The 23817-nt window shown below is 40.9% G+C and overlaps 1 protein-coding gene across 6 annotated transcripts in view; it reads right to left on the bottom strand.

Moving 5' to 3' along the window:
• RUNX1T1 (RUNX1 partner transcriptional co-repressor 1) overlaps positions 1 to 23817 on the bottom strand; it is a 142434-nt gene that overhangs the window by 76085 nt on the left and 42532 nt on the right. The window lies entirely within an intron of this gene.

Raw genomic sequence — 23817 nt, 5'->3', positions numbered from 1 at the left:
CCAACAATGGGCATTTGGAAATTCAAATTCTAATAGAATCATAGAGTGGAACTTAATGATTGTGTATATTGACATGGAAAGAACTCGAAATATACCAAGAAGGGGAAATAGTTACATAGCTACATGCTTTACAAGATCCTGTTCAAACAAAACAAAACAAACAAAAACATATTTTAAGATAGCTATAAACCAATAGATGTGTGTGTGTGTAAGTGTCCAGAAGGATATATATACAAAGGATCTACAGCAGAATATTAACAGTGGCTATCTCTTAAGTCAGTGCTTCACAATGGGACAGAGCTTTCAAATATACTGTTAATCATGCTGTAAAAAGCCTGTTTTATATTTTTGGCTCGGTTTTAACACTGTATTTAGATCATTCTAAGACCCTCATATTTTCTCCTTATAACATCTCTGAAGTTGGGACGAACACTACAAAACCATGGAGTCAAAGCACTAAGCAAAAGCGTTTAGTGGCAGCACTTTTGTTTCCCCTCCGTGAGTGATTCACAAAATAACTGTATGCCTTAAAACGAATTTAGGTAAAATATAGCACACCCAGATTTTTCTAGGAATGGATCTATCAGTGAAAAAAATGTAAGGAAGAATATACTTTGTTTTAATTGGAGCTCTACCAAGACTGCTCAGCTTTGGATTGAAGGGGTGAAAAACTGGGATTCAAGATAACCAAAAGGAGGGGTCCAGGAGGTGGGGTTCTCTACAGGGGCTGAAAACCCTTGAACGCCTCACAAAGGTAGAAGAAGTGCCTTATTCACCTCAGAATCCCAATCGTCTAATAGTGTCTAACATCAATGTTTATTGAATAAAGGAATGAATGCTATTTTAGTAACAAAGAAGTTCACACAGTAGCAGACAGACAGAAAAGAAAAGAACTACAGGTCATGGGGTCAGGGAATCCACAAGTCTGCCAGAGCAGCATTAGAGTAAAATCCCCAAATAAATGATCACATTCTTTATAAAGCATTCAAGGAGCACCATGCAACATCAACAGCACCCTCCACATAAAGGAGTCTCACTAAAAAGCTAAGTCGTCTAAAAAGGTCCCCAAAGATAAGTTTGAACTGCCTACGAATTACATTAGCGAATTCTTTACATGTAATGATGTTCACACATCAACTGAGAACCAAAGTGTTTAAATGGACATTTCTCTTTAGTTTACTATGGTCAAAGTATAAGGAGATCAAAATATATTCTATATAGTTGTATGACTCTCACATTCATCATTTCTTAATAGATTCTTCCTCAGTTAATATTTTGCATAATACAGTTTTTCATGGAGGCCCATAACCTTATTTAAATTAATAAAGTAATTCAGAGAAGGCACCCTAATTAGTTAATTGCTAATAAATATTCCCTAAGGACAAAAGCTCAAGTTCTTTTTTTTTTTCTTTTTAAGTTTACTTATTTATTTTGAAGGAGGAAGAGCACAAGTGGGGGAGAGAGACAGAGGGAGACAGAGGGAGAGAGAGAGAAACTCAAGCAGGCTCCACACTGTCAGTGCAGAACCCACCCCGGGGCTTCATCCCAACCTGAGCCAAAATCAAGCGTCAGACGCCCAACCAACTGAGCCACCCAGGCACCCACCCCTCAAGTTCTATTGACCAAGGAAGTAACTTCACATATATATTCAAATACGCCTAAGTAAGTCTATTTTCACCTCCCCTTATTTTAAGACCCTTTAAAAAGTCTGTATACCTTTTAATCTCAGGAAGATCATTGGGGAATCTAGAACTATAAAATTCTGGATAGCTACAGTTTGAATGACACATATTTACAATTCACACAGCACCTTAATTAAGTTCCAGGGATATGTCTCAACTAGACACATAAATAAAATTCAAGTTAATAAGTCCTTAGTGTAGCTTCATCTGTATATATACTTTAAATGTGGGTAAACATGTTATTACATTAAGATGACAGTCTAAATTCCCATCCATTTACTAGGAATCATTTATATTTCATATAGCACTAGAGATGTCTTCTCTGAGCTCATGAAGAATTATAATGAGGGGAAATCAAACCAAACATTGATGGACAACTGCAAAGAGCATTCATTCCATGTACAAATGAAAAATGTTCCTGGCTGGAGAGCTATACGATCATTTTCAAAAACACACCCTTGTCACCACTGTCAGATAAACTAATCACAAAAGTAATAAATGTCTAAATACAAAGGAAGTTATTCTCTGTCAAGGTTCACCACATTATTATTAACTTGCTCTTAACAATAACTCAAATTAGGATACATCCAAAATCATCCCTTTGATAATATCACTACTACTACTCCCTTGAAAAGCCAAGTGGTAGAATTTCTGGAACATGGCAAGCGAAGTCCACCACCGAAGTCCACTGGGATTGTGAATGCTGACAATCCTTGAGTGGCATCGAGTAAAAATGTTGAGAACCTCTGTCTTGAGGGATCAAAAAAACACTTATTAGGTGTATTTCCCTTTTCAAAAGTACTGGCCAGGGCATCTTAGGAAAGTTACTGAAGCCTAATAAATCATTCCACATACTCTTATCTTCATCCTCTTTCCTTAGAAAACAAGAACTTAGTTGTACAAGCTTAGACATGCAAGAAAACAATACATTTTCCTCTGGTAGATAATGTTTGATATGTCTACTTGGGCGGACGCTAGGCAAAATTACTGTCAGCCAAGTTCCATTTCAGTGTCTCCGTTCTCCTTGGTTTATCTCTCTTTTAGTACCTTCTTCTATTCTGCTCACCTCTAAGAAATCTGGAACTCTTGTCCTGTCCCTCAGCTACAGAAATTAAAGATATTGTGACACCTATCTAGGTTCACCTCCAAGAAATCTGCAACTCTTATCCTGTCCCTTAGCTAAAGATATTAAAGATCCTGTAAAACCCACCTAGTCTCAAAATCTGGAGCTTCGGATTAGTCCCCACAATGTATATTTCTGGGATTAAGTTGCAGTGAACATTTAAACTAATTCATACGATGGTGATGACTAATAATGGTTGCTTCACATGCACACACACGCACACACACACACACACACACACACACACACAGTTTTCCTCATGAGCTAGTGAATCAGAACTACCTGAGTTGAGGGAGAGAGGGAAGGATAGAGGAAACACAGAAATACCAGTGCAATCGGGCAGAGGAAATATATTTTTCGTCCTGTTCCTCCCTTCTGTCCCATGCTGAATATATTACCAGATGCTTAGCAACAGCTGAATTTCCAGGTAACTTCCTTCAGCAAACAAATAAATATACACTTCTGCCATCATCTGAAGGGTAATCTGTTACAGGTCTTCTATTAGGCCTTTAGAAACCCAGTTAGTATCCACAGGAAAGACACCATAGTATCACAAACAGTTCCTGGTAGTGACCCACTGACATATATAATCCAATAGAATTGGATGTCAACAGAATGTCTATGAATATGATAAATACCAGAAAAAAAATTACTGCTTTCCTTCTCCCCTCTACATATGATCAGCTCATTTTCACCTTTTCTGTTTCAACATCAATGTCACCTCCTCCAGGCATCCATCCCTCCCTGGCCATCTCATCACAAGTAGGTTTTTCTGTTCCTTTGTTAGTTTTCTTCACAATAGTTAAACTCAAAATTCTTTTATATCTTTTTCGTTAGAGTTTAGTGGGCTCCCACCCCAGAACACGGCAGTATTCCAGACCCAGCAGAGTCTGGCACAGAAGTACTCCAAAAGATCCGTTGAAACACATGAGGAAGACAGGATTCAAACTTTCAGTGGGGCAACAGGAAAATGTGAACTGATTATAAGCCCAGTAAGAAAAGAAACAGGGAAGGAAAGAAGGAAAGAAGGAAAGAAGAAAGAAAGAAAGAAAGAAAGAAAGGAAGGAAGGAAGGAAGGAAGGAAGGAAGGAAGGAAGGAAGGAAGGAAGGAAGGGAGGAGTCGTGAATCAGAAACACAAAAGGAGGGTTAACAACCACAAGTTCATGCTGAGGTCAAGGTTAGATGCGTGGTATGATAAAGCCAAGGGGAAAAGCTGAACAGCACAGAGACAATGAAAAAGAAAGGCTTTCCAGACTGAAAGTGCCACAGCATGTCCAGCTGGTTACAGCCCCAGAGGAGGTGAGGCAAGAAAGTCATCAAGTAAAAAATGAGAGTACGTTAATCTTACAGACATTGCTTGACTTGCTTCAGTCCTCCAGCCAAATTCTGATAACTTCATGCCCCTTTTTTTAAAATATAATTTATCATCACAATGACTTACATACAACACCCAGTGCTCTTAAGAGCAAAGTGAGGTCATCAGGCATAAATCCCTGCAGACCCATTTCTCAGAACTCTTGCTTACCTGCGTCCAAGTCTGGAGTTTTCTCCTGTGGGGGCTTCGTTCTACCAGTCATCTCACCTCCTTACCTTCGGTTTGTCTGGCTCTCTACCTGCTTCTTCCTAGAACCTAGGCCATGTTCAAGTCCCTCCCACCAAGAACAGACAAAACCTTCCCTCGTATTCCCTCCATTCATCCCCCGCCAGGCTTCTAAGGGACAGACCTTAGGGGCTCTGCCCATATTCTCTCTTCCATCCACTTTGCACCTCACCACAGATAAGCTCCAACAAGGGGACAGGTGTTACTGGTAACCACCTTCCCTCCAGAGGGCCAAATCCAAAAGGCAGTCATGAGCCCTCCCAATTACTGGCCCCTCTGTGACATTTCACACAGCAGACCACTCCCTCCATGAAAATTTGTCCCCTGATTTTAATGACACCTGACTGTCTCCGGTGCCCCGGTATTCCCCAGTGTTCTTTTCAAGGCTGTCTGTCCTCTCTTCACAATATACATTTTCCTCCCGAGTCACTCCAAAGGTCTTAGCTGTCACCAGTGACTCGGAATCAAGATTTCCAATATACACATCGCTACTAAACAAACCTGTCATCTAGCTCCTTATGGAGTATTTCAGTCATTATACATCAGACAAACCTAGAAGTCAATGCTTCAAAGTGAACCAACTGTCTTCTCTTGATGTGTTATTTCTTATTCTCGTCGATGGTAACCAGTTGCCCAAATCAGAATTCAGACTCATCTTAAACACCATTCCTCCCCACTCCCTGGCCCTATGTCCAACTGATGCCCAGAGCCCTGTGGTTCTTCTTAGTTAGTACTTCCAGAGCCTGCTCTTCCCTTCCTCCTTCCTCATGGCCACTGCAGCCAGTCACCATCCCATCTCAGCGGGCAGACGGCACATTTCCTCTTCTTCAACTTCCCCTCCACATGACTCCTGGAGTGACAGTAACATTCAAACCCAACAGTGCGATTCCAGCTTAGAAGTATCCAGTAGCTTCCCTTTCTGCCACTCCCACCCATAAGGTAGATGTCTACTTCCGTTACCTTCTCGTGCTATAAGCTCCAGCCATGGTTGTTCATGCCTTGGCATTCCTGTTTCACGTTCTTCCCCGGATTTGCAATGTCTCTTGACTACAACAAAGGTGTGATCCTTTAAGACACAAAACAAATGCTACCTCTTCCATGAAGCCTTCCGTAATTCCTTTGCCCCACATTCAAACTGGAGGGAGTCAATCACTTCCTTCTTTAGGCTCTACTTTGCATGTATCTGTTAAGTGAATTTAGCATCATCTGTTACAATGGCTGTGTTTGCAGGTGTGTGCCCGTGTGGGCATAGTCTACACCTACACAACGACATACACACATCCCATTAAGGCTAATGTCCTATTACTCTGCCCCAGCATTCCGTAAAGTGCTTAGCACATAGCTGCTGGGTCTGAATAAATATTTGATGTCCAACGCCGTGAGTCAGAAACAATAGGATCTAGGACAACAAGGTGAAGAAATTTACCAAGTCAAAAAAGGAAAAAGGAAAGTGAGAAAGAAAATAGCACTGTTACATTAGATTGCCCTGAACCAACGGGGAGGAAGGAGTTCTGACTCTATTGTTCTCCCAAAGCCCTCTGTTCCTTCCCCTATCGTCATACAACACACACCTTATCATACACATCTTTGTATGTGCCTTCTCTGCGAGGGTTGAAACACCACCACCGCTACGAATATTGTCAAAACGTCTTCATAGCAGTTATATCTGTTGAGCATTCACCAAGCGCCAGGTGCCTTGCTAAATGCTTTACACGTGTTAACTCATTCAATCTTCATGGTATGCTAATCCTATGGATGTTATTAATATACCATTTTACAGGTGAAAAAACAATCTTAAAAAGATTAAGCGGTGTGCCTACTGTTCTGCTAATGGAGGGGATTCAAAACCAAGGAGCAGGATTCCAGGGCCCATGCCCCTGAGTACTGTCCGATTTACTGCTATACTACATAACTACTACACTATACTACGAATCCCCCCCACCAATAATCCACCACCAAATATATACGTAAAGGCCACCAGGGCTCCATGAAGACACGGGCTATGTTTGGCATATATACTACTCGGCACGCAGTAGTAACAGTAAATAGTAAGTATTGGCTGGCCAACTGACTAACTGAATGAAAGACTGTTGAAATCTACAGGCCGAATGCTTTTGTGTTTCTTTTTTTTCCCCCTCTGGAAAACGAAGGTGTGGTTCTTCAAGATTTCTTCCAACTGTAAAAACTCTATAGTTCCATTACATGAAAGTAAAGTGCTCCCTGCCTACGATATGATGATGACGCACTGGTACAAGTCCAGGCAGGGAACCAAGAGCATGGTTGGGGAGTCAGCTCTCTTGAGTGGAATCCTACATCCAGCTGGGCAAATTCCTTGATCTATGAACTTTCATCTCCTCCCCATAAAGTACGGATGGTCCTAGCAACTGCCTCTGTAAGTGATTTTGAGGATTAAAAGAGAAAACATGGACGTCAAGCATATACACAATGCCTAGAACATACACAAGCACTAATAAATGTCAGCCATTACCTCCTACAACACTCAGGATCACAGCCTACCTGATATGCCTTTGCACAAAGGAAAAAGTAAGTGTCCAGTCATGAAGCAGATATGGCCTTCTTACAGGAAGACTATGCCCTATTTCATTATTTGACTGCCCTCAGCTATGTCGTGGGATTCAGCATGTGAAAGATTTTGGGGCACCTGGGTGGCTCAGTTGGTTAAGTGTCCAACTTAAGCTCAGGTGATGATCTCACGGTCTGTGAGTTCAAGCCCCACATTCGACTCTGTGCCGACAGCTCGGAGCCTGTAGCCGGCTTCGTATCTGTGTCTCCCTCTCTCTCTCTTCCCCTCCCCCCTCCCTCTCTCTCTGCCTCTCTCTCCCTCTCTCTCCCACACACACAAATAAACAAACATTAAAAAAATTAAAATAAAAAAAAAGATGGGGTGTCTGGGTGGCTCAGTCGGTTGAGCGTCCGACTTTGGCTCAGGTCATGATCTCCCGGCTCATGAGTTCGAGTCCCACATCGGGCTCTGTGCCGACAGCTCAGAGCCTGGAGCCCGTTTCAGATTCTGTGTCTCCCTCTCCCTCCGCCCCTTACCTGCTCATGCTCTCTCTCTCAAAAATAAATAAACATTAAAAAAAAATTTAATTAAAAAAAAGAAAGAAAAGATTTAGCAAATGACTATATTTTCATTTCAATTTATATGTTCTCTTTTATTCCTTTCTTCTTGTGTCCCTATTTGTTCATATCCAGAGAACGCTACCAGACCTCAACCTCTCCCATTTCTCATTTGTTATAAAAGATGGATGAGCCTGGAGGAGGTATCTTCCCCAAGAGGAAGCTTAATTCAAATTTTTCAGACCTCTTTGCAGAACATCCTGCCCCCTCAAAAAAAAAAAAAAAAAGTTTCCCCAAAAGTTAATTTTATTCAATTTCAAAATTATTTTAAGAAAATTGACATCCATTATCTAAGATTAGCTAAAGTATCCTCAAATGCCCCCAAACCAAGTTTATGAAATCCCTTCCCAAAAAGAAAGATAAAGATAAAGTTCTTTATCTTTGTCAAGCTTCAATATTAGCAACCAAGGAAAAATCTACTAAAAGGAAAACTCCAGCTAGGTTCGAGCAGGCTATCACAAAACTATAAGGAACTTCATAAAAAGCTTCTATAATGCATTATCATCTTCTAAAATTTAATAAATATACATAGATAAAATTTTATATAAGTGAAAATAAAAACTAGCATGACTATTTGATATTTTTACAGTAACAGGCATAAAAGGTTATATCAAAGATGGTATAGATAAAATTTTTTGGTCATATTTTCCTTAGAATCTTGGAAAGATGGTATTAAAAATCCTAATACCTTAAGCTGAATTTATCCCAAAATTCCTAATTTTTTTATAAGATAATGTTTGTTTTATATAACTGCCAATTCTTACTATCCATGATAACAGGAGTCTGAATGGTATAAACAAATAAATCAAAACTCAGACAAAGCTCATAGTAAATTACATACCTTCTGTGCTCTCAAAAATCCTCATGAACCAACATTAACTAATTTTAATTTTATGTTTTATTACTGCTCTCGCTGATTCTCTTGTGTGGAAATTAATTAGCAGCGAGATGGGCAAAAGAGGCAGCAGAAGAGAAAAGGTCAAAATCAATTCACTTTGAATAAACAGACTGTAACTGAGAGTTGGCTATATTCACATTTTGTGAATGAGAAAACCAATGTGACTTTTACAAGGTCTCACAGAGAGGCAGCTGTGAAGAAGTCAACACCAGACTGAGAGCAGTATCTACGGGGAAAAAATGCCTAACGGGACTAAAGGGTGTAAGTCTGTTGTGTCCTGATCAGTCTTTTCAAGAGATGATCAAATGGACACTATGCAGAGGTGGGCTTAGTAGCCAGTACTAAGTAGCAGCCATGTTCCGTGGAAGGACCCCATTCTACTTCATAACCCATGTTTGCAACACAGAGCAGGCATTGGGTAAATCTGATGAGGTTTAGATAGAATGAGTATTACCGCTATCGGTATCATCACCACTGTTATTTCGCCAACTATTCATTAACTGGGGGCCAGCAAGTAGGCCATGATTCCATGATTCCATTTACTACTCAAGAGAACCAGATGAGCAAACTGAGGCACACTGGGCAAGTACATGGAGGACAGACGAGGAGATCACACTCAGTTTTGTTTGGCTACAAAGCCCAAACTCTTAAGCAACAGGTTGTCCTCCACTTGGAAACCACAATGGTTCAAGCAAGGATACTGTGGAATCAACTGATTCCACCATGAGGAAACTCTCCATGGATACAAGCAACAGGAAGTACTGGTGAAATGCAAAGTCTACATAGGGAATTCAAAAAGGAAAGGAGAAGGTACTCACAACTGGGAGAGGTGAGTATAGCTCTGATGGTAACTAAAAGAAATATAAATGCTCTCTCAAAAACTGTGGGAAAGAAAGGACTACCAAGTGGGACGAACATAAAAGTTAATTTCAAACAGGAACTTACGCACGATCACAGCAAACCGTAATATAATTACACTGAAATTTCAAGGCGTTGATAAAACACTAACCTAGTATTTCCCATTCCTCAAAATGGTCTACCCACTGTGGTCACGTACAACTTATTTTCTCCATTTCAGTTCCTATCTCAGGACTCAGTTCCTCACCCAAGCTCCCATCCCACATCTCTCACTGCCCGCAGAATGGCTCCTGTGACTCTAAGAATCTCAAGTTCAACTTATCAGTGAGAGGACCCTTTCCACAAAACTACTTCATCCTCCTGACTTTCTTAGAGTTCCACTGAGGCACAGCCATCCCGCCAGTTACCCCGGCTCAAAATGCCAGCAGGATTCTTGATTCTGCTCCCTTCTTTTCTCTCAGACCACAGCATGCATTTGAGAAGCTGCTATCCCACAGACTCCAGTCAGTGCTTTTAAGTTCCTCTCATGCTGATCTGGACCGTCACTGCCTCTTGTAACTTCTCCCCAATTAATCTCCACTTTTCTGCTTCTCAATCTCCATGGCGATCCTTATTGCAACGTGACAACCCCCGCTAGACTTCACGTTCTTTCGGTGCTGAGACCGCGTCCTCCTCTCTCTGAAACCCTGCAGTGGTTTGCACAAAGTCTTTCCCAGAGGCAACACCTCAATAGTTGTATATTGGAGTGAACCCCTCCACTGTGCAGCCACTAAAACTCACTTATGCTTTGAGATGGCTCCAAGAAGCCATCACAATTCCATGACCTGGAGATGGGGCAGCAAGTTCACGAGGGTCAGGAATTTCAAGTGGGTCCAAGGAAATGGTTGAGATAATTAAGCTGACAGCACGGGGAGATGCAGGAAGTCTACACCATGGCCTGTGTTCTCCCAGAGGATACAGAGTTTTCACTGATATCTTATGTCCATCCATGTATCATTTTAGACTGTCTCTGCCTTGAAAGAAGAAAGGAATGACACATCAGAAATGACTTCTCACATGTGAACAGATACTAGGGTAACTTAATTTCTCATGTGTTAATAGATACTAGACGGGAACCTGTAACCAACTTAACTCACTTCAGTGGTACTAGGGAGGCTGACAGACCTTAACCTATTTAAGGAGGTTCTAGATTGCAGCCTATGTAATGAGAGTCACAAATAATGCCCGTTTCCACAAACACAGGATTTACGCCAAGATTTTCAATATCACTCCAATGTGTGACTATTAGTTTATCTTTGGCAAATGCCTGTTTCTCAGCACATGGTACCTAAAATGGGCTTAAAAGCACTAAGACAAGGCAGCCAGGACCCAAAGAAGACTGAACTTGTAGATCTGACCAGCACTGGGTAGAGTAGGAGTTAGGTTAGGGAATTCATCCTGCCACACACAAAAAACAGAACACACAAGCAAATCGCGTTGAATAACAATGGCAGTAAAATAAATATCTGCACGATGCCTGGAATAAAAAATAATAGACAGCAATTTCCCTGAGGCACACTGAGGTCTTCAGATGGCAGCACTGCTTAAATACCTGATGTCATAGCATCATGCAGATGAGAACAACGCCTGTGCCCAAGGTGCTGGGAAGTGGTTATCTGGGATGAGTATTAAATTCTGTTGAATAGGAAAGTCCTTAGAACAGCCTAAAGAGCCCTCCAGGATCTCCCACTCACTCTCTAGTTATGTCTCTGAATCTCCTCTCCCAGCGTATTTCCACCCTCACCCCAGATCCCATCCAGCCACACTGGCCTCCTTCCCGTTCCTGAACTGACCCAGCCCACCCTCCAGCCTTCAGTCTCTGTCTTTATGTCCCCCCCCACCCCCGACAGAATCACAGGGCTCCTTTGCTTACCTCGCCAGTCTCTGCACAAAAGTCCCTTCTCAAAGAGGCCCATCTATCCACCCTAATTAAAACTGAAGCCTGACCCCTTCTCTCAACAGCCTGAATGAGCCTCCTTCTCCTGCCCAATTTTTCCATAATTATCATCTTCTAACCTACCACAGAATTCACTTATATTTTGTTCATCATTTATTGTCTGTTCCCATCCACGGCCACCCTCAAACGCACACACTCGAAGGTAAGTTCTATGAGGGCAAGGAATTATGCTTGGTTTTATTCACAGGCTCATCCCCAGGGGCTAGAGAAAGGTGCAATATAGATTAAGAGCTCAATCAATACTTGCTACATGACTGATGAAGGGAATGCATGAATCACAGAGCTGTCATTGAGTTACAGGGTATTCTTCTGCGAAATTCATCATGCATATTACGTGAGAAACACTGTGCTAGGCACTACAGGCAAGAAAGGAGTCAGCGACAAGAGTCTCTGCCCTCAAACCATTCGTTCCAAAATTGCCTCATAGGTTATATTAGGGCAAAGGATGCCACACCCACTTAATCTATTCACCCACTTCCTCCAACATCTGCTAGACACCTGCCTAAATGCAGTTTACAATGGCAAGGATCTGTGCTCTGAGCAGCTGAGCAGTCCTTTTTAAGAAAAGTTCCCACACAATTCTTTCAAGTAAAACTATTGCATAAATTATTGAGAAAGACTAGAGCATAACCCGTGCACTTTCAATATGTGCTCAGTTACAAAAATGTTGCCAAATGTTTTCTTTTTAATTTTTTTAATGTTTTTATTTATTTTTGAGACAGAGAGAGACAGGGCATGAGCAGGGGAGGGGCAGAGAGAGGGGGAGACACAGAATCTGAAGCCGGCTCCAGGCTCCGAACTGTCAGCATAGAGCCTGACGTGGGACTCGAACTCACAGAGTGTGAGATCATGACCTGAGCCGAAGTCGGACGCTCAACTGACTGAGCCACCCACGCGCCCCAAAATGTTGCCAAATGTTTAGCTCAAAGGAACCAAATCAACTTAATATATTTTCAATAAACAATTAACTAAACGTGAATGCTTACGATTGATACCAATTGCTTCAATGAACATTCACTATAGTTTTTCAGACCTTTAAGGACTTCTGGTTTCGTCAAAATGCATGAGGTATCAGTAAATAACGTCTGGACCCTGTTCTCTTGGTTCCGTCTTAAACTGAGGGGAAAGTATGGCAGATCATTATTGAGAGCCCATGCATACAATATGACTTTAGAGCTTCCTCTGGATTTCAATCCCTAGAAATACTATAACCTCTGTGGTAAAGCACGTCGTAGAAGAAAAGGGGAGGAAGCAGGGAGGGAAGAAGAGACAGACAGAAGTACACAGCTGATGCCCAGCCTGGTCTCTTGAAGGTGAGATGTTCATCTCATGTAAGTAGACTGTGGGTAGTACGTGTGTTAAATGTGTTCTAAGAAAACGAGTTTTGAGGAGGTACTGAGAGCTATTTCCACTACTGGAAACCAAAAAATCCAACAAACAAACAAACAAGCAAAAAGAAAACAAAACCCCAAAAAAGATACACATCAGAGAAACTGACCAGAATTAAAGGCCACACGTGCAAAGTAACTGGAATTAAAAATCATCACCCAGTGGATATTACCCGAGATATGGTCATTGTCCTTAGTACACGAGAGAGGAGAAATTCTGTGTAGTTTGCAATATTACATCATGTAAACCAGACAGACGAGGAGGCATGGTACCTGGGTCAGATGTGGTACTTACCACGTAGGCTCCACATGTGAGGCCCCTGTCCTCTGAGACCCAACACAGATGACCTCATGTACCTATCTCACCTGGCCAGCCTGCCTTTTCTTTCTCTTCTCTTCCTAGAGACAAACAAATACCACCGAAGTATCCGCATTCATGGCATCCTGTGGCGTAGACTCAGAATACACACAGGGAGTGGAACAGACGATATTCGGGATAGCCTACAAAGTTCCCAGAGGTGATTTTTCAGTGAGGCAACTGCCTCTTCTGAATTTTCCTGAAGCCTTGCAAACCCATCGCATTGTTAAGAACCCAAACAGGGCTTAACCAAGGAAAGCGATCCGCCCATCCAAGGAGCCAACAGCCAGCTTTCTTATGGGGTGATTCCCACCCCCCAACTTCTACAGCTCTTCTACTTTTCTTCTCTTTTTCTTCCATCCCCGTTTGAATACCGCGGCAATAAATGTGGCTCCTCTCTCATAAACATGCAGATGTTAACAGCTCTGTACGGTTCTGTAGGCCATGAAAAAACATCTCAAGAATCTTGTAAGTGCTGACGAAACTTGCCTGAATTACCCACACTACCTCCTCCCCCACATTCCTTAAGCATCATTTGTTTTCCTGAATGTTTCGGGGGGGGGGGGGGGACGGATATAAAAAAAAAATAATCTACCGGTGGAGGCGAGAACCTCTAGCCAAAAACAAATACAGAATTTTAAAAGTAAAGAGCCAGTTTAAACACTGATGCAACTAACCCATGTATGTGGGTTGTGTCTAAGGCAATGGTAACTTGGAACTCTTTAGACATTCAACCACCAGCAACATCTGCCCCCACCCCGATCCCACAATTCCGCTGCAGAAAGTCTGACCAGCCAAACATTGCCTCACAGACTAAATGAAAATACTTGAAGGATTGTTTCCTGCAATTAAGCTCATCATTCAGGCAACAGCTCCTTATTGTCCCCATTTGAGTGTATTCAAAAATTCCTTTCAAATGGCTTGTAGCTAATATTAACATGTAACTAATTAATGAAGTTACTGTTTATTATGAATTAAAACTTTTGTCTCTAACATCCTTCAAATAACCACAATTATCACACCGACTCAGAAGGCATTTTGGCTTCCTTAAGTTAAACTCCAAAAAAAAAAAAAGGAAGGTAGGACAGAGAGAGAGAGAACGCGCATGCGTGCGTGCGTGCGTGCGTGTGTGTATAAAGCAACTGATAGAATGTCACTTGTAAAAATGTTTCAAATTCACTGAGATACATTTTGGCTAAGAAGAAATTTTAAAAAACAATCCAGGTTGTTTGAGGGGACATGGACTTTGCCACAAAATTCCTTGAGTTTTCTTCCTAATATAATTCTAGATCAAGAGCAACAGACTACAGATGCTGGGTACTACTACCATGTAATATTTTAACAGTGTTTTATTCAAAAGATAACAGTACCAGAAAAGGACTTCCAGCAAGATGCTGCCAACTGTTTAAATATTCCTCGAAACCAGCCCAAATGTTTTAATTATGCTCAGCGTGTCAATGGTAGATCGGGCATCTTTTAGGAACTGGGCACTGTGCTGGGTCTTTTAAATGAATTATCTCATTTAACTCTCACAATAATATCGTGGTGTTAGGTACTAATTTTCCCTTTCGACAGATGAGAAGACACATGCCACAAGAGGTTAAATAATTGCTCAGAGTCCAACATCAAGCAAATGGCAAGGCCAGAATCCAAGAGTTTTTCTGATACTAACATCCATGCTCATTCCAATTCAACAGAATGCCTCCGTGGATTTAAAGGATCATCTCACTCCTTCGATAGTTATTTAGTGCCTACTAAAAGCATGACACATGGCAGCTCAAGTTATCCTTTTGAAAGATTAATTTAGATCATGTCACTTCTGATGGCTTCTAGACATGGTAAGAATAAAACCCCAACTCCTGGCCATGGCTGCCTGAACTTGGCTCAAGCTACCTTTGAAAATGCCAATCATGTTCTCACCTCAGGGCTTTTGGACTTGCTATTCCTCTCCCACTAAATCTTCAGATGCTCAGGTCTCGGCAGAAACCTCACCTCCTTAAAGGGGCCTCCCCCGACAATCCAATCTAAGTGAGCACCCCCCCCACCCCCCCCCACCCCCGCCATCACCCTCCCTCCCTCCCCACCTCCTCTTTCTAGACTGTTTTTTAATAGTATTTAGCCTGGTCTGAAATTATCTTGTGGATGTATCTGTTTCTTTCTTTATTGTTGCATTCCTCCCAACTAAGATACAAATGCCCTGAGAGGAGGGACTCCCCAGCCAACTCACCAGTGATTCCTCAACACCTAAAACAGTGTCACACCCACCGTGTAAGCTCAGTAAATAAATATTTGTTAAATGGGTGACTGAACTCCCGGTGCCATGGAGACACATACATAATTAGATACAGGCCTGACCCTCAAAAAGTGTTCAATCTATAAAGGGACGGCGACACAAATAATCCCACAAGGCAATATTCCCTAAGTGCCATAAATGAAATTAAAAAAAAAAAAATTATGTAGTTTTAAAACGGAAATTTTTTGTAAAAAAAAATCACATACCGACATAATGTTAAAAACTACTTATAGTTTCATCAAGAAAGAAAGAAGAGAGGAAGATAAATTAATGCAGGAACGGGAGAGAACACACACACACACACACACACACACACACACACACACACAGACTCTCATGTTATTCCTCAGAGCGGAAATGCTCAGTTCAGTCACGGCTTGGAAGATATAAACATCATTGAAATTCAAAAGCAGTTCTGAAAGAGAGGACGCCTCAATTGGTATGCAAGGGATGTCTCCTCCCCCTGAATACATTATGAACTTGCAGCCTGCTAATATGCCATGCTATCATAAGCACCAGATGGGGCAGTAGGCAGTACATGTCCCATCAAACCTCAAGAAGATGTATTAATGTTCATGCTCTTTAAAAAAAAAAAAATCCTTTGCTTGTGTCCCTAGACTTCCACATTTCTTAGCATTCAGTCACTTTCTCTCAAAGCCCAGTCCTCCAGGGCTGCCCCTCTTCACCAGATGGTGCCAGGAATCATTTCAATCTATTTTATCACAGGAGGCAAAGGCCACAAAGCGTGTCAGACGACGCTTACTGAAGGCACACCAAGCACAAAAGAGAACAACAGAAAATACAGGAGACATAAGAAATAAATCTTCTCCAGGCACTACTGACGAAACATTTTTTAATTATGCTTAACCCTTATTTACGTTCGACACAGGGAGAGAGAGAGGGGAAAAAAAAGATACTTTCCTATGTCTAAACTTTCAAGACTACCTGATATTAGCATGAAATTGTAGTCTACTGAAATAATGTCTACAGAGGCTCAATCACCTAAACTCACAAAATTGTCAATCATCAAAAGGTGGCCTCAAAATGAGGCCAGGGCATAATAAAAGGTACCTGAGTGTACTGAAATAAACTCACTTGTTTAAAAGCAACTATCAGAACAAATCACATCTCTGAATCAGGTGAAACGCACCCTCTCTTTAGGATCTCCGTCAATTTAGCTGTGATGTGTGGGCATCTGAATATGCCATTAGAAACTAAGGATCTGAATAAATACATTATTAGTAATTTCTTATTATTTTTTAAATACATCACTTAAAATAAATAAATTGCCTTGATTTCCATTTATCTAGGATCTCCACTAGTTTATGATCACAAAGGGGTATTTTCTCTAGAATACAGAAGGAGACAAAAACTGTAATTTACAACAGTGCTTCTCAAACGTCAACGCGTTTCAGAATCCTCTGAGAACTTGTTCAAACACAACTGCAGGGTCACCCCCAGAGTCTCTGATCATGGGTTTGGTGCGGGGCAAAGAATGTCCCTTTCCATGAAGTTCCCAGGTGATGGCTACTGGTCTGCAAACCCACTTTATCTAAGTCATTCTGTACCATGTTCCCAAAGTGCTCCCTCACCCTTAGAAAGTCTGGTATCTGTGCAGAATATCACAATATCCTGATAGAAACAGAGCCACTCGGTTGATAAGCTAAACTGACCTATGAATTTTTTAAAAGGCACAAATTAAGAGAAATACCAAATATCTGTCAAATTGGCAAGATTATTCTTTTCAGGTATACCATATAATAATAGTCCCTGAAACTCTAAAGTCCTGCCCTGTTCCTTTCCAAGGATTCAATGTAAATGTTGAAACACACAGAAGAAGGCAAATACATTTCAAGAAAGAGAGCTGCATTAATGCGAGAAATTACATGTTTTTCATGAGAATACTATATATATCATGCACTGAATAGATTATCTTAGCAAGCTCTCTGGAGTTTCGAGGATAAATTTTATCAGCCTATCACATTACTACTCATCTAAGATTATTGGTTGAAGAAACTGCTTGGCTGAATTTCCTGTGTAACTGAAACGATGAAAATATTTCATTAATATTTGTCTTTTGCTAGAATCTTACTCAATATGTCTGCTAGAAGACTGAAACCTTATGCCCCTCCTCCCAAACGACACACAAGCGCTCAGGTAAAGGGACAGCCAATTTCCCAAACTACTGTGTACCATTGTCAAAAGCCCTGGACTTTGTTTCTGATTTCAGTAATTATGCCAGAAAGGGTTTAAGTGTTATACATTGCATTATACACATATGATCGTGATAAACTGATTTATAATGCATGCAATTTTAACCACGACACAGCTAGCCGAAGTTGTATGGCTGAAAAACAAATGCATTATGTTTCCTTCATGCTGAAAGCAGATACTTGATTCTTAAACATCATTTACCAAAACTTCTCCAAGATTCACTTATTCTTCCTCCTCATAATTAGCATGCTCTGTGCATTATTTCCTTCCTTTAAGATCTCGGTGAAATCCCAGTTCACCTCTCATCCACTCACTGACTCATTAAGCAAACATTTGCTGATTGCCTCCTATATGCCACGCTCACAGGTAGTCTGGAATGGAATTATTAGAACTAAGAACTCAAGATCGTAATGTAAATGGCAGCTTTATCAAGAAGAGTTGATGATGTTTAAGATGTCTATTTTAAACAACAAAGAAGAGTATGTATCTTGGGAGACATAAAAGGTTAGACAGAATTCATCTCTCTAGCAACATCCCCTACCAAGTAACAGAAAAATCAGTGGGGGGGGGGGGGGGGAGGGAAGCCTCTGAATCACTGAATTGAAGCCGCAGTAACTAAAAAAAGCCAAGATGGACTTTTCTTAAGCATGTAGCTTATTATTTTATTCACCGTCCTAAGTTTGGTGACCTTTCCGAGTTAGCAAATGACTGGAATGAGTAAAAGGGTGGGCACATTCAGCGAAAAGGGGTGGGCAGATGACAGAGATGGGAGAAAATCCTATCGGGTGTCGACAGAATTTGGAAAATCCCATCAAATGTGCACAAAAAAACTCATCAAGCACCAGAGTGTAGAGCCCTTTTGTGTGGCTCAAACACTATCCCCCTTTTTAAGTCCAGGGAGCACCACAGTCTGCCTTTAATAATTACTGCTTGCATGTAAACTATGCTTTTTAGGGGCACACAGCACCTTTCCAATCATGACTACCACCGTCGTGTGAAGTAAAAGTCAGCAAGGCAGAATAATTGTCTCTAAGACAAAGAATGTGGAGCTGGGGCAGACAGTAAGCTGACTTGTTCCTGGTCACGCCACTAAGTGGAGGAACCTTGATTCACACCCAGGAACTGACATTCTCTACCCCCTGTGCTCTTCAAAAAGATGGCCTGATAAAACCCCACATATTAATTGTGCATAATATAAATCCAAGTTGTGAAGCAAAAGGTAAAACATGTTCAGCACTCACTGAGCAAGACTATAGCTGAGTGAGAAGACCATGGCCATCCAAAATCATTGCCAGTAAGTATAAAAATTTTAAACCAGCAAACAAAAGCAACTCTGTGGCTTAAAGAGATTCTCTTCTGCTCTTTGGAAAACACCGCCAAATGGCTGAATTCTCCGAGAGGTTTTGATGGAAGGTATATTAACATCACATCGATATGGTCCCAAATGCTTTACTCCCACAACGCGAGTAAGACGTAAATAAAGACGAAAAACAAACAGACATTCCCTTCAGCAGCAAACAGTTAAATAATACAGACAGGTAAACTCTTCTTCCTCTCAGCAAAGTTCTTCGGAGAGACTCCTAAAGTGTACAAAATGGAAAAAGTTTTAAAAGTCTGGTTATGTCTACATTTACCGTTTTTTTGTTTGGTTTTGTTTTGTTTTGTTTTGCTTTTTGGCCATGTCATTCTCACAAGCAAATGCTGGTAAGGAAGCGCATGCCTGGGTAATTAACAACCGGGCTCTGCCTCTGATTTCTATCACTCTATATTTTATAAACCAATGATAAGGAGTATTCTGGGAAGTCTAGAAGAAAACAGGGTGCTTTCTAAGAACACAAATTTTCATTTCCATCCCTCTAATATTTTCCTAGGCTGTACAAAGACAACTCATGCCAGAGCAGAAAGGAAGAAAATAAATGTTAACAGGCCTTTCAAATGAAGTGTTCCCATAAGTGCTGAGTGTACAGGTTCAGATACAACCATAATAAAGAGGAAACAATGCCCATCTCGCACGGACAGTGTCAGAATCCAGGCCCTTCCTCATTCCGGTCATATCCTTGTCAGGACACATGTTAAGCATTTCAAATGCAAGAATATATAAATTGTCACCACAGAACCCTCCAATTTTATTATGTGTCTTCCTCCCAATAACCCGACAACCATTAAAGCAGACAAGTCCTGAGGAAGGCAGTGAAGTTAAAATCATACAAAGTTCAAATGTAAAGTAATGGGATGCTCAGAAGTGCAGCAACTGTCTTTCTCAAACTTCCAAATAACTAAGCACGCCCTCAAAATCATCCCAGCTTAGTAAGCATGGTTTGTTTATTTTGTCAAACTCTTTAAGACTCTTGTTAAAGCTATAAACACATGATAAAGATACCCTCTAACACCCCTTCTTCCTAAAGAGCACTTCTGCCCATCTAATTACATAGCTCTTAAGGCCAAACTCTTTACGGTAGCATGTTCTCGTCGGTTCTTTCAAAATTATCTTCTTGCATGAGCAGCAAGTACATGACACGATGTTAATAGACCAGACGGAGTTAAGAGAATCCCTCTAATAAAGTGAGTACACTTACCGTCCAGCCTTTAAAAAAGAAATGTGGAAAACAGGAATGAAAGCTTCTAGAGAAAGCATCCCACAATTTTAAAGGTCAACTGCTTCTTTTTAGGGAGGGAGGGGGCATGCGGACAAAAGTTATCTGCTTTCCTACAGTGTCCCCATCATCTGCAATCACTGTGTCTGCAGGCCTAGAACCTTCCTGGGGCAGAATCATGGGTCCCCAATAGTCTCACTACCAAGAGATCTGACTTTTTTTAATTTTTATTTTTTCACCGCACAATGTTGGTGAACAAAACGATCTGGTCTGCCAATATGCTGGATGTATCATCTGCTTTCCAATTTTCTACTAACCTGAGACATTGGAAAATCCTATCTGGGCTTCTGATCAACAAAAGATAAGCAGGTTTACCGCTTTCCCAAAGCCTAGAAAGGTGCTGTTTTAGTTAGCCTGTACAGCTTTGACAAGGAATAAATCTATGATTTCTATCAGACTTTTCCAAATGATGACGTTAGCCCCCTGATGCCTATCAATCTCACTGCACTCTTTCAAAAGGAGTAGAAATACACAGAGAACTACCCATCCTAACCTATTTTATCCAAGATATTCTTGATGATTAAGGCTAATGCTGTACCATTTTTATTTTTCAGCAAAGAGAACTCTACTTCAAATTCAAACATCCCCCTTTAAATCTTTCCATCTAGCTTCCATTACAAAATATCCTGTCTTCAAGCCACAACATCCTCACCCCTCCTCAAAAAGAAAACAAGAAAGGAATCCAAAATCAGACAAACCAGAGCATCCTTCCTCTGCCATTTAACTAGATCTATGTGTCCTTGGGCGCAAAGCTTAATTTACCTGATCTTCAGGTTTCAAACAGATCACGTGGTCACAGAAACCATTTACAGAACAAGGGCAGTGAGACATAGAAAGTATATAAGGTGCCTAGCCCTGGGCCTGGCATGGGCCAGTTATCAATAATAGGCTGCTCTTCCTATACTATCAGAGATTTATTCTGTTCAGAGATGGCAGTTATATATTCCCTTTGAGATTAAGAGGATTTCCTGATTCCTTTGATTGGAACTCTATGGGTTGAAAAACATAATTAAGCTAGACATTCTCAGAAAGTACATTTACATTAATATTAATTAATGCAAACAGCTGTTTGAGAAAGCCAGCCAGATAAACCTGCTTCTTGGTCAGGTGTGAAATCCTATTGTTCTCAAGTTATGAGTCATTTAAGTTAATGACTTATTCCACTAGATACAGTTTGCTACCCAAGAACCACAACAATACACAAAGAAACCGCTTTTGAGAAATACTATACCCACTCTCGCACACAGAAATTAAAATTTAATAAAAAATGAACGTCCTGTCTTCGGTATAAGAACAACAAAGTAAAAAAATGTTAAGTTACATTAACGAAGATCCAATCTGATGCAACATAAGACAGGCATGGGTTTTTTTTTTTTTTTTTTAACATTTATTTATTTTTGAGACAGAGGGAGACAAAGCATGAATGGGGGAGGGTCAGAGAGAGGGAGACACAGAATCTGAAACAGGCTCCAGGCTCTGAGCTGTCAGCCCAGAGCCCGACGCGGGGCTCGAACTCACGGACCGTAAGATCATGACCTGAGCCGAAGTCGGCCGCTTAACCGACTGAGCCACCCAGGTGCCCCAAGACAGGCATGGGTTTCTAATAAACACTAGATTGGCCCATTGCCCACCCTCCTGCTACGTCATGGACTTCGAAGGCACCCAGGTACTCCCTCACCTCTGGGTTCCTTTACCTGTCTCCTGTCTCCAGGCTCTCATTACTCTACATCCTAATTACTATCTCCTTCTCTACCTGGAGCTCTACAGCTCAAAACTCCTTGAGGGCATGAAGAGAACCGAATCCTAGTCATCCGGTCCTTGGCACATTTTCAGCAACCTACCAATGCCTACCACCTGCACTTCCTTATGACAGTAACCTTTCCATTGCCATAGCCTTGCATTATTCAATCTGCTTAGCCCTCTAGTGATTAACCACAGTGAGGTTCTCTCATTTCCAAACAATTAGAAGGCAAATCTGATGGCATACCTCTGCCACAGGTCAAGTGACTATTGCTAGAGAATTTTCTCCCACATCCCTCTGCAGTCCTGGTGTAAGAAGGGAGAAAGCATACATTAAGAGCAATCCAGGGTGGAATATGAAAGACAATAAAGTAAGACTGACACTGGTATGGTAACGTGTATATGAGATTTAGCAGTGGCATGGTAAAGAGGGTGGCCTGGAGAATCTTCTTTCTTTAATAAACCACCTGAGCAAGTTGCTTAACCTCTATGAGCCAGTTTCAACATCTGTAAACTAAAAGCATTTGCCAGATCAACCTTCCAGCTCTGAAAGGTATTTGTTCCTCTGGTGACTCAGAAGGCTGTTCAGCATATTATAGTTACAGCATCTTCTTTGCAAACATCAGATGTCAGTGTAATGATGAGACGGTTAATAAACATTTCTAGACTATATAATGCCCACCAAGCGGAATGTTTACTCTAAGAAGTAAAAGTAAACTAGTTGTCTTATGAAATCATCAGAAATGATCACCACCACCACCACCCCCCAAAAATTAAACACTTATCTTTTTCAATACACCATTAACTACACAGAAAGATGCCTTGCAAAAGTTTCCAAGTGTTATTGAAAATATATAGAATGAAAAGGTCAAGGACTCAAAAATATTAACAGAAAATAACTGAACAAGAAAAAGGAGGAGGTGCCAGAGATTGCAGGGAAGCCGGAACTACTAAGTGACAAAGAAGTCACGCCTGTACAATCTACATTTATAATTGGGTATCTGCAGCTTATACAGTCTTCTTTTAATAGCTGGCCGGAGGCTTGTTTGATACAGCAAAGAGTTAGCCCAACACAACGGAAAATCAACCTGCAAGGTAAAACTGAGTGACAGTGGCTGGACTGTTGTGTTTTTTGTTGTTGCATAAGAGCATTTATAGATTAATCTATTTAAAAGAAAATAACCAGGTGCATTACCCAAATGTTCAGTTACCAGGGACACTAACAGTTGTCTGTCCATGGCAATTTCATTTCTGTTTTTTACACAAATCATCGCTTGCAAGCACTGATGTTAAAAACAGAAAAACAGTCTAGTACACAGTGGCTATAAATGCCAAATCAATTTTCAGCAGATAATAAAGTCCATGTTTTACAATCAGCAATGCACTGTTTTACTACCCAAAAATGTAAGCTAATAATATATAGCTCTACTAAATGGAAAATGCAGATATGCTGTTAAAAAACGGGCCGGCTGTGAGAAGATGGATCATTTCTGCAGGGACCTTCTTAAAGCTATGTGTAAGTGTTTTGAAAATATCACATGATGTGGCCATGTGTTAAAAATTACAGCCAGTTAAGTTCTCTGCTAAGAAAAATATGTGGGCAATTTATGAAATGCACTCCAGGATGGAGATGTCTTAAGTAAAACCAGATTTTGAAAACAAACCTTTTTTTTCTTTTTTTTTTTGGAAACTTGAACTTAAAAAAAAAAAAAGTTCCAGGCACATCTGGAGAGCAGGACCATTGAGAAAGGGTGGTCTGACCTAATACTAGCCATCTTCTGAAAGAACAGCACTATTTCTGGGCTACACTCACTGTGCTCGCTTATTGTCCTTTTAAGGAAACAGTCCTGAAAGCATTTTGTAGGTCAACA

This window comes from Acinonyx jubatus, chromosome F2 (genome assembly GCF_027475565.1).
Source record: "Acinonyx jubatus isolate Ajub_Pintada_27869175 chromosome F2, VMU_Ajub_asm_v1.0, whole genome shotgun sequence".
Classification (NCBI taxonomy): Eukaryota; Metazoa; Chordata; class Mammalia; order Carnivora; family Felidae; genus Acinonyx; species Acinonyx jubatus.
This window is presented reverse-complemented; position numbering and strand designations above follow the sequence as displayed.